We start from the raw sequence: 13,275 nt of genomic DNA, 5'->3' as shown, positions 1-13,275 counted from the left end.
ATGTTAGGTTACATCGAAGCCCTAGTTATGGATTTAGCTACTCATAATGGAAAAGAGACTTGAACAGAAATGAGAAAACATAATGAATGCAATAAGAGTAGAAAAACCCTTTTTCTGAAGTTCTTGTGGTGTCCAAGGCTTCTCCAAGTGCTTCTCCACTTCTAATGCTTCTCCAAGAGCTTCCCCACTTCTAGAAAGATGTATGAAGGATATGGAGGTGATTTGGGATGAGTTTGAGTGAGTGGTGATGGCTAAGGAAGATGAAATTCGTAGGGAAATGGAATAGAAGTTTGCTGGAGTTGTTTTGGTGATTGTTGGAGTGTTTGGGATTGTGAGAGTGTTTGAGGATGGTTGGAGTGAATTGTGGGGGTTGTGAATCTCAGGATTTGTTGTGTCTTGAATGTGGAATGGATGTGGTATTTATAGGGAGAGGGGAGTGATAAATCTGAATTCAATATGGCTAATGCATACAACACTTGCATTATAAAAGATGAATTGGTTGATGCACTTCACTAATGCATACAACACTTGCATTATAAAATCTGAATTGGTTGATGCACTTCAGCAATAAATCCCACCAGCAGCCCTAGCTCATCTTCATGTCACCATGACCAAGCCTCCAACCAGCTACAATAGCTCATGCCTAGCTCACCATGACCAAGCTTCCAACCAGCTCATCCTGAGGTCAGCATGACCAGCAACTTCAAGGGCTTACAACTTGGGCTAGGCTGAATCAAATGAAGACTTTAAGATGTCCATTGTGAAGTTCAGAATGTGTATGATCCAACCACACAAGTATTGGCCCAATCCAAGCTCGGAGGAGGAAGTTAAGGCCGAAACAAATTGCTAACTCAGTTTGCTCGCTGACAAAATCCATCCTGAGCATGGTTCTGTGTTTGCTAGTTGACGGACTCCAGATTTATCCAATGGGGCTGAATTTTGGATATGTTATAGTACACACCCATTGGAACAACTTTCATGAAGACTGTTGCCTCATCCGAGCTATGTAGGTTGCTGAAACGAAGCTTGCAATATGACCTACGGAACTGGACTGGCAGGGGGCTGTAGCCAAAATGAGTTTGTCTTTAAGCTCTTCTTCTCTTCATCCAAATTAGGCCTTAACATGCATGAATTGCATGAATTATGCTCTCTTGCTCTTTTGGCCTACAAAACACACAAAGGGAGGCAAATAACTCAAAATTATAAGAAACTAAGCAAAAGAAGTAAGTAAATTGGGCATGTATATGTATGAAATTATGAGCTTAACAAGGCGCCGCTTGCTTTCTCCCTCAGTTTTCAAACTAGAGCTCGCAGAGGAAAAGAAAGAATGGGTGAAGTCGTGTGTCCAGTGGGTATTCCTTCTACATACATAGATTTCCTTTGGTCCCTGCTATGACTTCTTGTTGACCACCTGGGAGTTCTGACAAAGGTGGAACACGATGTTGGATTTTTATAAAGCGTTGGGCTGGGCTTCGCGTATGATATTGGGTTATTGGCTTGCTACTGTTAGAAATGTGCCATAAGAGCCAATACATTTGATGTAATCTCCTTAGAATACATTTCGTATATGATAAATAAAGGGCAATATTATTTTGTTATCTTTTATGTCGTGTAAAGAAACAAAAGTCCAGGATGTACTAAATAAGAGATAAAGTAATCTAAAGAAGTTTAGATTCGGGAGACCTTTAATCTCTAACTGTAGTATCCCAAAATGTTCCTAATCATAAGGTTATCAAATGGGCATTGATAAACCGTCAAGATTGGCACATACTATGTATGCTCAATGATGAGGATGGTTGGTCTCAAACCATTTGTGTAGTTGACACTAATACAAGTATGTGGGTGCTCATTAGTGAATGAGTACACTGAACGCGATCAACCGGAGTTCTCGTATGGAGTATTTATCTATATGTCAAACGAGAACTCATAGTTGCAATAATGCAAATTAGTCCTTAGACCTGAGGCATCATGGTTGTCTTGTGATGCGTTATTTATCTTTGATAGCTCACAAAGGCAAGTCGTAAAAGATTTTCCTTATGTGTTATTGGGATCTCTTAATTCATCATAGAGGCATGTGAATGTACAATAAGGAATTTCTACCTTGATAAAGAAAGGAGAATGTTTCAAGATATGATTCAGTGAATCTTCGGCCGAAGTACTTGAACATGATTTAGAAAGTGGTTTTTAATTGTGTTCTATTGAATCATATGAGTTTAATCATATTAGGGGTTTGACATTATCAATCCGTACCCTAACAATATGATTGGAAACATTGTATAAGAGAAGGACCGTATTGCATTGCAATTCCAACTGAATAGGTTCTTCATCTATTCTAATTAGCTTGGGTAGCCATGATATATTGCTAGATGTCACTCTTGGCTTGTGGAAGTCCTAGGATTGATTGTGATCGATCCAAATAAAGGAAGAATTAAAAGGGGGTTTTAATTCCAGTTGGTTAGAAAGAGTTCTAATGTATTCCCACTGCCTTGCTAAATTAGAACCTAATGGATCGCACACCTTAAATGGTTAACTTTGAGTAATACAAATGAGAATGAGGAAATCAATTTGATTGATTTGATGTGGATGATTTACTACGTGTAAAAATGTATTTGGGCCTCGGTAATAGTTAATGAGAAGCCCAAATGATTGGGTATCAAGCCCATGGACTTAAGACACCTAAATTATGGCTTAAGTGTCATAAGGCCCAATTTTGGAAGCCCAATGGGGTTTGGCCGAAAATGCTTAAGTAAAGGTGTATGGGAATTGTTTCCATAAGCTCAATTACACACAAACACAATCCAACATCAACCAAATAGGTTTGGGAGATCAAAGAGAGACAATTGTGAGTTTTCAAGAGTGAAACACAATCATCTTTCAAAGGGGTTTAGATTGAAACCAATCTTGAGGATCTTGCACTAGCATCCTTGTATTCTCAAGATACTTCTTCTCATCTCAAGGTTCCATTGGTGTGGAGACTTAGAGGCCATATACTTTTGTGGCTCACAAGGAGGAGAAAGATCAAGAGGAGATCAACAAAGGGAAATCATCAAGAGAAGACCAAAACACAACTTGGTTCATATAATTGCTTCAAGGGTAATTATATCTTATCCTTTCTCTTGAATTTTCATTTATGAAAAACATATCAATGTTCATGGCTTAAGATACTTGGAAGAAGTTTTGTTTTGAATTTAAACAACCACCTTATTCTTCCGCTGCAATTAATTTGATTAATTTGTATGTTTAATGTTCAAATCAACTTCTTAAAAATGTTTTAAAACCAACAGCTACTTCCAGCACTCGATGGGTTTTCGTCCAACTGCTGGAAATAGCCTATTTGTTTTATTTTGGGCGTCCTACTGATGTGGCTTAAGTGTTGCAACATACTAGATATCCTCCTAAGGCGTTGGATTAATTTTCTCCCTCTCTTATGCTAACCCATGTGCTTGGACCCAAGAGACGGGCTTGAGTTTTAGGGCTCCCAAGCAGCCCCAAAACTTTCCATCCCTTGAACCCTCAATGGGCCTTGTGAGTGCTCGTACCCATCCATACCACAACCTTCTCAGCAAGCCCCAGGTAATTACGTGGCTTGGGCCCACTTGAGTTTTGTAGTATGGCTTGGTATTAGAATAGTGATTCTTTACATGGCATCACGTGTTTATTTATCATGCTTGTGCTTGAGCTTTATCGTGTCACAATAAGCCATGATCGAGCCAAGTAACATGAGTAGGTCTGTGAGCGTGAATTTATAAAGCCGGTGCATTATTGGCCCTTTCGCACATGCTCGCTTAGCATGACACATGGCCCATAACTTATGTAGCTACTGTTGCATTCCTAAGAGGACACAAATTAATGTGCAAACAACCAATTAAAAATACCCGCAAGTGCACGAATCTATTGAAGTATAGATTATGTAAGTACGGGGTCGATCCCACGAAGAACTTGTCGGCTTCCTATAAGTTCTAATTTGAGTACGTAAAGAACACTTAATTGACACACCACAAATGCACAAATGCAAAATGGAAACTAAAAATGAGTAAAGAAGTGTAAAAGAAATGAAACAACACAAGAAAACTAAACAAAAACACAAACAGCATTTTCTATCACCCTTTTATCACCCATTTATCACCTATGAACAGTGCTAAAGCGACCGGTCGTCAGGTAAAAGCGACCGGTCGTTTTTGGGCAGATTCGAAACTCAAAATTTGACTTGAAAAGCGACCGGTCGTCAGGTAAAAGCGACCGGTCGTTTTTGGGCAGATTCGTTTTCTCTGTTTTTCAGTTTCGACCTCTGTCCAGTGTTTTGCCTATAACTTTCCAACCGTACGTCCAAAATTCACGTTCTTTATACGGTTGGATTCAGCACAGAAAATGGAAGAACACAACGCGGACCAAAAGTCCAAAACAATTACGGAAACAAATAAAATTCAGTATCAAATACACACCACGTGTCGAACTCACAACTCACACACACATTGGGGGGGGGGGTTTTGATTTGTTTCAAGTGATCTATTTCTATTGCATGAAAGTAAATGGACTTTGAATTTAAATGAGAAAGGCAGAGATGAATTATCGAATTGTGAAATTAAAATGTAACAAACACTAGGGTTTCGGAATCCACCCTAAACAATTCTACCTATGTTCATAAATACTCAAGTGATGAACTCTAAACGTGTTGATGAAGATGTTCGCAATCAAGACCATGGTTCGTGGCTCAAGACGCATTGATTCTCTCTAATGTATGTAAAGTGCATGGTTCGTGCTACAATACTTGTGCCCTCCCCATAACCGAACCTAGGTATGGTTCGTACTTCGATTCAATTACAAGGAGAACCCATTAAGTTCAAAGAGAATATGAACATCACAAGAATCCTAATAGCATGGTGTTTACATTAGGTATTCAAGAAACCAATTCACATGGATGATTCTTACTTCATCCATTTATTGCTTAGGATAACATGAAGATACACATAATCCCAACAATCTCAAGAAGCATGCTTTCAAAGATGGCCAACCAAGGAAAAACACACATCAAGGATAGATTAATTTGGTGAATTGGAATTCATCAACAATATCTAGAAATTCATACACTCAAGTATCAAAACATTAAGGTAATCATGTTTAGGGCTTCAACCTAAGCCCTAGCTATGGAGTTTAGTTGCTCATACTTATTTCAAATACAAACTCAAAATGAAATTAGAAAGAGTTTACAGATTTTCAGAAAATGATGAAAGCTTCAAGATCATCAATGGTGGAAGTCTTCTTCTCCACTTTTCTTGGCTGCACCTTGGCTTTCTCCTAGCTCCAAATCTCCAAAATCTGCTCTCTAGTTGTCTGGAATGATAGAATCCTCTTCTCTCCCGTTTCAAGCTTTCCCCAAATCAGATTGCACCTTTGACTTCTCTTCCCTCTCTCCTCCTTTCCAGCTTTTACCTTTTAATATTAAACTACCACCTTTGATAAAGCCTTAGCCCATTGTCCCCTTGCCATGATGAAGTTTTGTCCTCAATAAGATGCCAATTGCTTCAAAAAATATCTCAAAGCTAAGGTAACTTCTTGTTACCAAGAGTTATGGTAACAAGAAAATCAAGATAACACAAAGGAGGTAAAAGCTGGACAATTCCGGATTTCCAGAGCTGTGGTAACATGTTGGATTGGATGGATAGGCAATACTTGTCCAATGGAGCTCAAATTTGGATATGTTGTAGTTAACATCCATTGGAACAAGTCTCATGAAGATCATGACCTCATCCGAGCACCAGAGCATGTTGATCCCAGGCCAAGAAGTTGACCTACGAAAATGAACAAAAACAGAATTTATAACCAATAATGCACTTTTAGCTCATTTTCATTCCAACCAAGGTAAAATCTAAGAAAACACAAAAAGGAAGTAAAAAGCTATAAAATGTCAAGAACTAACTCAAAATAGTGGGTGAATAACATGAAAAATCATGTGTAAAAATGAACCGAACAAACTTCCCAAACTTATCTTTTGCTAGTCCTCGAGCAAAACAGAAACTAAAACAAGACTCGAAACAAACTTTCCGAACACTTTCCAAAGAGAGAGCGACTCATGCAAACGACTCAAAAGTTTTCACAAGAAAAACTCAGTTTACACATTATTCACAAGGCGGCAAAATTCATAACACAACATGCTCAAGTGTAGTAGTATGATGGCCAAATGGAACTCATTCTCCAATTTCAGTTTTTACACAACTTCAAAAATCATTCCAAGCACAAATGTAACTTCAAATCTCACCAAAGTTGTCCTCTCACAAATGAATCACTCGGAAGAGGGGTACAATGCAACACTCAATAGTAAGTATGAGAATAGAGTTAAACCATAAGGGACTTAACTCACAATTAGCAAGATGAAAAACATGCATGAATATGATCTCAAGAAGGATGCTAAACACTTAAAAGCTGAAAAATGTGTGCAAATCAACCACATGACATTTAGGATCAATTTAGGTCTTTATTATAGGTTGTAATGGGGCTAAGGGTGTAAGGTGAGTAAGAAATGAAGGATATGGATACAACAAAGTCCAAGGAACTCACAATGTAAGAGCATATAATCGTTGACTAAAAGACTTTGAAACATCACGCTTGAGATTTTCACTTTTTTTTTTTTTGGTGATCAAATAGACCACAAAGCCTTATACCTCCACTAATTACGATTCACACTCCTTCCTTCCATTTGAACAACCATCAATTTATTTATTTTGAGGCCAACCAAGAAACATGGAATTTAAATTTGAATCCATTGCCAAATAACCACAACTTTTCTCTTTTCTTTCACCCTTTTAGTGAAGTACTCTTTTTTTTTTTTTTTTTTTTTTTTTGAAAGTAAAAACCCTTCCCAAACTTAGCATGAAAAACACATCTAAATTAAAGCTCACGAGTTCCTTAGAAAGGTAAATTCTTGTTTTTCAGGCTAAGGCTAGAAGTAATAACTGGTTACTTGAAAGAAAAGGCATACATATAGGCTCAAGGTGGTTAACAATGGAAAATCATGCTTAAGCATGCATAGGGTTAGCTTGAAAGGCACAAACGGTCCAAAGAGGGCCTTAATATCATTTCTCAAATGTCATGTAATCAAATTGCACAAGAATGGATGTCTTTTAAGTGTTCAACCAAGTCAATGAATAATGAGATCAAACAACAACTCGGATGACAAGAAAATAAGAATATGTGTATAACACTCATGAATTGAAGCACAAGGCTCAAAGCTCACATTATATGGTTATACAAGTCTAATTCATGCTTGATACAATTCTTTGGATCATGCAAGTCCCTCAACTAGAGAATTATGAAACAAATGGCAAGTGCGTGGAGGGTTTCAAACATATCATGCTAGAGCGATGCCATTTAGTGAATAACAATTTTTTATTTTATTTTTAAAGCATTTTCAATCAAGTCATTTAAACATTCATCACAATCTCATCATATATGTCCGGAAAGTGACTTAAGAACAAAAACAAAAAAAAACAAAAAAAAACTCAAAACAGAAAAGAAAACAAAATAAAAGAAAGTAAGAATTTAAGTGAAACGAAAAAGACTTGCTATCCCTTCCCAAACTTAGAAACAAACATTGTCCTCAATGTTAAAGAATTCAGGCATCAACAACGTTATAACAAGAATTAAAGGGAATAAAGCAAGTAAATACAAGAACAAACACGAAAAACAACTACAACACGGTCGCAAAAACAAAAACAAAAACGAATCCAAACAGAAACAAATAAAACAGTAAGCCCTAACAACAGTCTTACACATGCAGAAATCCAACCCAAAGAAACGCACAAACCAAATGAAAGCCCAACCCAAACGAAAGCCCAAAAGCGAAGAAAGTAAATAAAACAAAGAAACCAAGTCAGAAGCACAAAGAGCGAGGACTCAGTAAAATAGAAAAAGTGGGCCCTAAAGTCTCGGCACCTGTGAGTCACGGGATACAAAGTGAGAGACGTGTCGACAAGCAGAGGTCTCTCTCACGGTCCCAAGCCAGAATTATTGGCTTCATAGGAAGGTGTGACGACTTTCGTTTCTCAAAAGCGCTGAAAGGCGGAACTGTAATTAAAGGGGTTGGGGACCAGGTGAGGTGACCTAAGGGGATAGGCCGTAAGGGCCGCGCAAAACGCAGAAGCGCAGTGGCTAGGGTTACGTAAAAACTAACTCTATAAAAGAAGAAGAGAAAGAGTTGGGGAAGAACACACAAACTCAGAAACACACAAAAGAGAAAAGAAAGACAAAAGAAAGTAAGAGTTGAAATGGCGTCTTCCTACCCATTCTCGTTGGATCTCAACCTAGCTCCACCGACTCAGACTCGGGGCCAAGCAGTGGCACCAGTGTGGATGCCCTACTTTGCCTCCGCACGGGGGCACGTGACAGTGAATGACTCGATACTGCTGGACAACGATGTTGCCCTTGGAGTTGCTAGAAATCTAGTGACTCCCAAGGATATACGGGTGCTGGGAGCAAGGGATGACAACAGGGTCGTGAGCGATGCTCTGGCACTAAGCGTGCAAAGCACCGCAACAGTCGCAAGTGTGGGTCATCGCCTACTTGCGAAGTCCCATGAGGTGGAGGTGCTAAGAGGTCAGTTGGCGGCGGAGCGAAGTATGGTGGAGGAGTGCCAGAGTATTATTAAAAGTTTAAAAAGGGAAAGGGCAAGGATAGTGGAGGTGAATCGACACCAGCTAGAGGCGTTGCGGGAAGAGAACAAAAATCTCTCAAAGATGGTAAGCGTTTACGCCCATGACATGAGAAAGCAGCTGGAGGACCTGGACCAACCGGGTAAACGCAAGAAAACAGATCGCGAGAGTAGGTACGCTCAAGCTAAGAGTGCGATCTTTGGGAGCTCGAGTGATGAGCCCCAAGAGGCTGTGCATGAAGCCCCGGAAGAGGATAGCCATAGGGCTAAACTCAAAGGTCCAATGGTCGAGACACCGAGCACTGTGAAAGAATAATTTCTAATGTATTAGTGGTGTGCCTGGTTGTCTTTGCCCTTTCCGTGTATTTGTTTTTTTTTTTTTTTAAATTTTAAATTTCTCGTTTCCGGAAATAAAAGAAAAGAAAGTTGCAAAAGACAAAGAAGAAAAACAAAACGCACTTCCCCAAACCGGAATAAAAGGAATGCGACAAACGAAAAAGACACAAATCACACTTCCCCAACTGAAATAAAACAAAAACGACAAACTAAAAAGAAATCAAAACATAATGCACCAGAAAACAGGGAGGAAAAGAAAGCAAAGCGAAAGTAGAAATGCTTCCCCTTTTAACCGGACGCAACCGCAAATTGCGCAGGAAATGCAAAGTGGTGTCGGCTCCCTTATGAGCATATGGCTATTTAAACCACTTCTCGGTTGAAAGAAGGAGCATCCTGCATTTCAACCTGCAAACTCAAGAAAAACCATCAAAAAGCCCAGACAGAAAAATCAATGGCATCCCCAGATATGCTTGTTGATGACCTTAACCTTGAGTTGTCCCTTGCACCACCAAATGGCCAGACACGGGCTCCTCCAAACCATATCTTCCCAAACTCCTCATACCACCATGGCTCGGCCTCAAATTTCTCTGAGGTGGTGCCATGCAGGGCAGTATTGCCGGAAGGCATGTCTGTCAGCAGACTTACAGCTGCAGATCATCTGCATGTGGCACAGCGGTCAGACAGGATGGCAGTAGACGAGTCCCACAACTTGACCGTGCTCAACGCGGTCTCGGCCACTAATTTGGGTATGCGCCTAACGGCGAGAACACAAGAGTGCAGAGCACTGGCTGAGGAGGTGGCGGCCCTGAAAGCTCTGGTGGCGGACCTGCAGAAGCGGCTCTACAGCGCCAACCAGCATGTAGAGATGCTGCAGAAAAGGAACGAAGATCATGTAGAGCTGCTGCAGATTCTACAAGCAAGAACAGACAGAGGCAATTAGCAGAAGCCTCAGGTGGCGCAGAATGCAACAATGAACGTGTGATTAGGAATTTTATGTATGGATTTTCAAGTTTATAAATGTAATCACATGTTATGAAATGGAATAAGCATTTGAGCCAAAGTTCAGAGTGTGCAATCATGAAGCAATCTACTTCCCAAACTTACTAACAAAATAGAAACACAAACAAATAAAAGAAAGAAAGAGTAAGAAAAACAAAGAGAAAAAAAAAACAAGAAATTCGAAATTACCTTGGTTGGAAAATTGTAACCCTAACACAAAAATAAAATAAATAAAATTAAATAAAAGAAAGTTTGAGTCTAGAGAAACTCCACTTTGAAGCGATTAGGACGACAACAAACTTCTTCTATTCACCTTGGGTTGCCTCCCAAGAAGCGCTAAGTTTAAAGTCTTTTGCCGGACTTCCAACATACCATGGTCACTTAGGGGGTTTTGGCTCAATCGCCTCCTTGTGCCGAACATGAAGTTTCTTCAAATCTCTTTGCCATCTAATCAACCCATTTCGTATTCTTTTCTTTTTATGCGCATGAGTAGATTTCAAAAGCAATTTTAACAGCTTTTCAATACGTGGATTAGATGGAGGAGGCACATATTTAGGATCGGGTGGCCTTCTCATTTGAGTAGAAGGAATGACATTGAACATATGATTGGTACTTGGAACATGGATGCTCAGCTTGTCTTCCTCTAGTACTTCAAAAATAGAATAAGACATTAGATTAATTGAAGCACCTAAATCAATTAAAGGTTTCTCAAACAATTTATCATCAATTATACAAGGAATTGTGAAACTTCCTGGATCTTGTAAATTGGGAGGAAGCTTCCTTTGCAAAACAGCAGAAACCTCTTCCGTTAATGCAATAGTTTCGTCATCTTTGAAGTTCCTCTTGTTGGTACAAAGATCCTCCAAGAGAGGAATGTTGACTTGCACCTTCCTACAAGTTTCCAATATGTCCTTGGCATGTTGAATTTTTTTGGAACTCATAAGCCTGTGAGGAAAAGGGGCACGTAAGATTTCTTCATCAGTAGATTCACGACTTACCTTCTCCTTTCTTGCCCTTCTTGCAAGTTCATGCTTTGGGATCCATTCGGATGAAGAAGCTGCTTGTTTATCTTTCTCTTTGTTGCTTTCATCCTTTTCTTTAGGCTCAGTCACTTGTTCAACCTGCATGTCATCAACATTGTGAATCAAATTTTTAGAACCATCAATTTCACCAATTACCTTACCAGTTCTCAAGGTAACTGCTTGAACATGCTCATGCCCGGTTGGTATCACTGTTTGGTTAGGCATCATCCCAACTTCCCTTCGACTCAAAGCTATAGCAATTTGCCCCACTTGATTTTCTAGATTAGCAATGGCCTTATTCATTTTCTGCATGTGGGTATCATTCCTCTGCATGTGAGTGTCATTCCTCTGCATGATGAAATTATCTGTGTTTCTAACCATTGAAGCAACAATTTCTTCCAAAGTCGGTCCTTGAGGTTGTTGGTAAGATTGTGGTGGAGTGTAATGTTGAGGTTGACCATAAGGTGGACAAGTATTATATTGGCCTTGATATGGTTGATATGACCCTTGTTGAAAATTTGGATTGTCGGTCCACCAGAAGTTTGAATGATTTCTCCACTCCGGATTGTATGTTTGTTGGAAATATTCATTCATAGTCAACTCATTCTGAAATGAGCCAAAAGCATTTGCTTCCTCCATCACAATTTTATTGGAGTATTCTTGCATAGTAAGTTCCACAATTTCAGTTGCGGCTGCCATTGGTGATGGTGGAGGTGACTCGTCGGATGTTCCTATAAGAAAAAGAAACAAAAACAAATCAAGATAAAATGAAACAACAATAAATAAACAAAAATAAAACTAAGTACCCTAAACATACTCAAACAAAACATATAAGCAACCGTGCCAGTTCCCCGGCAACGGCGCCAAAAATTGTTGCATTCCTAAGAGGACACAAATTAATGTGCAAACAACCAATTAAAAATACCCGCAAGTGCACGAATCTATTGAAGTATAGATTATGTAAGTACGGGGTCGATCCCACGAAGAACTTGTCGGCTTCCTATAAGTTCTAATTTGAGTACGTAAAGAACACTTAATTGACACACCACAAATGCACAAATGCAAAATGGAAACTAAAAATGAGTAAAGAAGTGTAAAAGAAATGAAACAACACAAGAAAACTAAACAAAAACACAAACAGCATTTTCTATCACCCTTTTATCACCCATTTATCACCTATGAACAGTGCTAAAGCGACCGGTCGTCAGGTAAAAGCGACCGGTCGTTTTTGGGCAGATTCGAAACTCAAAATTTGACTTGAAAAGCGACCGGTCGTCAGGTAAAAGCGACCGGTCGTTTTTGGGCAGATTCGTTTTCTCTGTTTTTCAGTTTCGACCTCTGTCCAGTGTTTTGCCTATAACTTTCCAACCGTACGTCCAAAATTCACGTTCTTTATACGGTTGGATTCAGCACAGAAAATGGAAGAACACAACGCGGACCAAAAGTCCAAAACAATTACGGAAACAAATAAAATTCAGTATCAAATACACACCACGTGTCGAACTCACAACTCACACACACATTGGGGGGGGGGGGTTTTGATTTGTTTCAAGTGATCTATTTCTATTGCATGAAAGTAAATGGACTTTGAATTTAAATGAGAAAGGCAGAGATGAATTATCGAATTGTGAAATTAAAATGTAACAAACACTAGGGTTTCGGAATCCACCCTAAACAATTCTACCTATGTTCATAAATACTCAAGTGATGAACTCTAAACGTGTTGATGAAGATGTTCGCAATCAAGACCATGGTTCGTGGCTCAAGACGCATTGATTCTCTCTAATGTATGTAAAGTGCATGGTTCGTGCTACAATACTTGTGCCCTCCCCATAACCGAACCTAGGTATGGTTCGTACTTCGATTCAATTACAAGGAGAACCCATTAAGTTCAAAGAGAATATGAACATCACAAGAATCCTAATAGCATGGTGTTTACATTAGGTATTCAAGAAACCAATTCACATGGATGATTCTTACTTCATCCATTTATTGCTTAGGATAACATGAAGATACACATAATCCCAACAATCTCAAGAAGCATGCTTTCAAAGATGGCCAACCAAGGAAAAACACACATCAAGGATAGATTAATTTGGTGAATTGGAATTCATCAACAATATCTAGAAATTCATACACTCAAGTATCAAAACATTAAGGTAATCATGTTTAGGGCTTCAACCTAAGCCCTAGCTATGGAGTTTAGTTGCTCATACTTATTTCAAATACAAACTCAAAATGAAATTAGAAAGAGTTTACAGATTTTCAGAAAAT

Source organism: Prunus avium, chromosome 7 (genome assembly GCF_965620075.1).
Source record: "Prunus avium chromosome 7, drPruAviu1.hap1.1, whole genome shotgun sequence".
NCBI lineage: Eukaryota > Viridiplantae > Streptophyta > Magnoliopsida > Rosales > Rosaceae > Prunus > Prunus avium.
Note: the sequence above shows the minus strand (reverse complement) of the source record.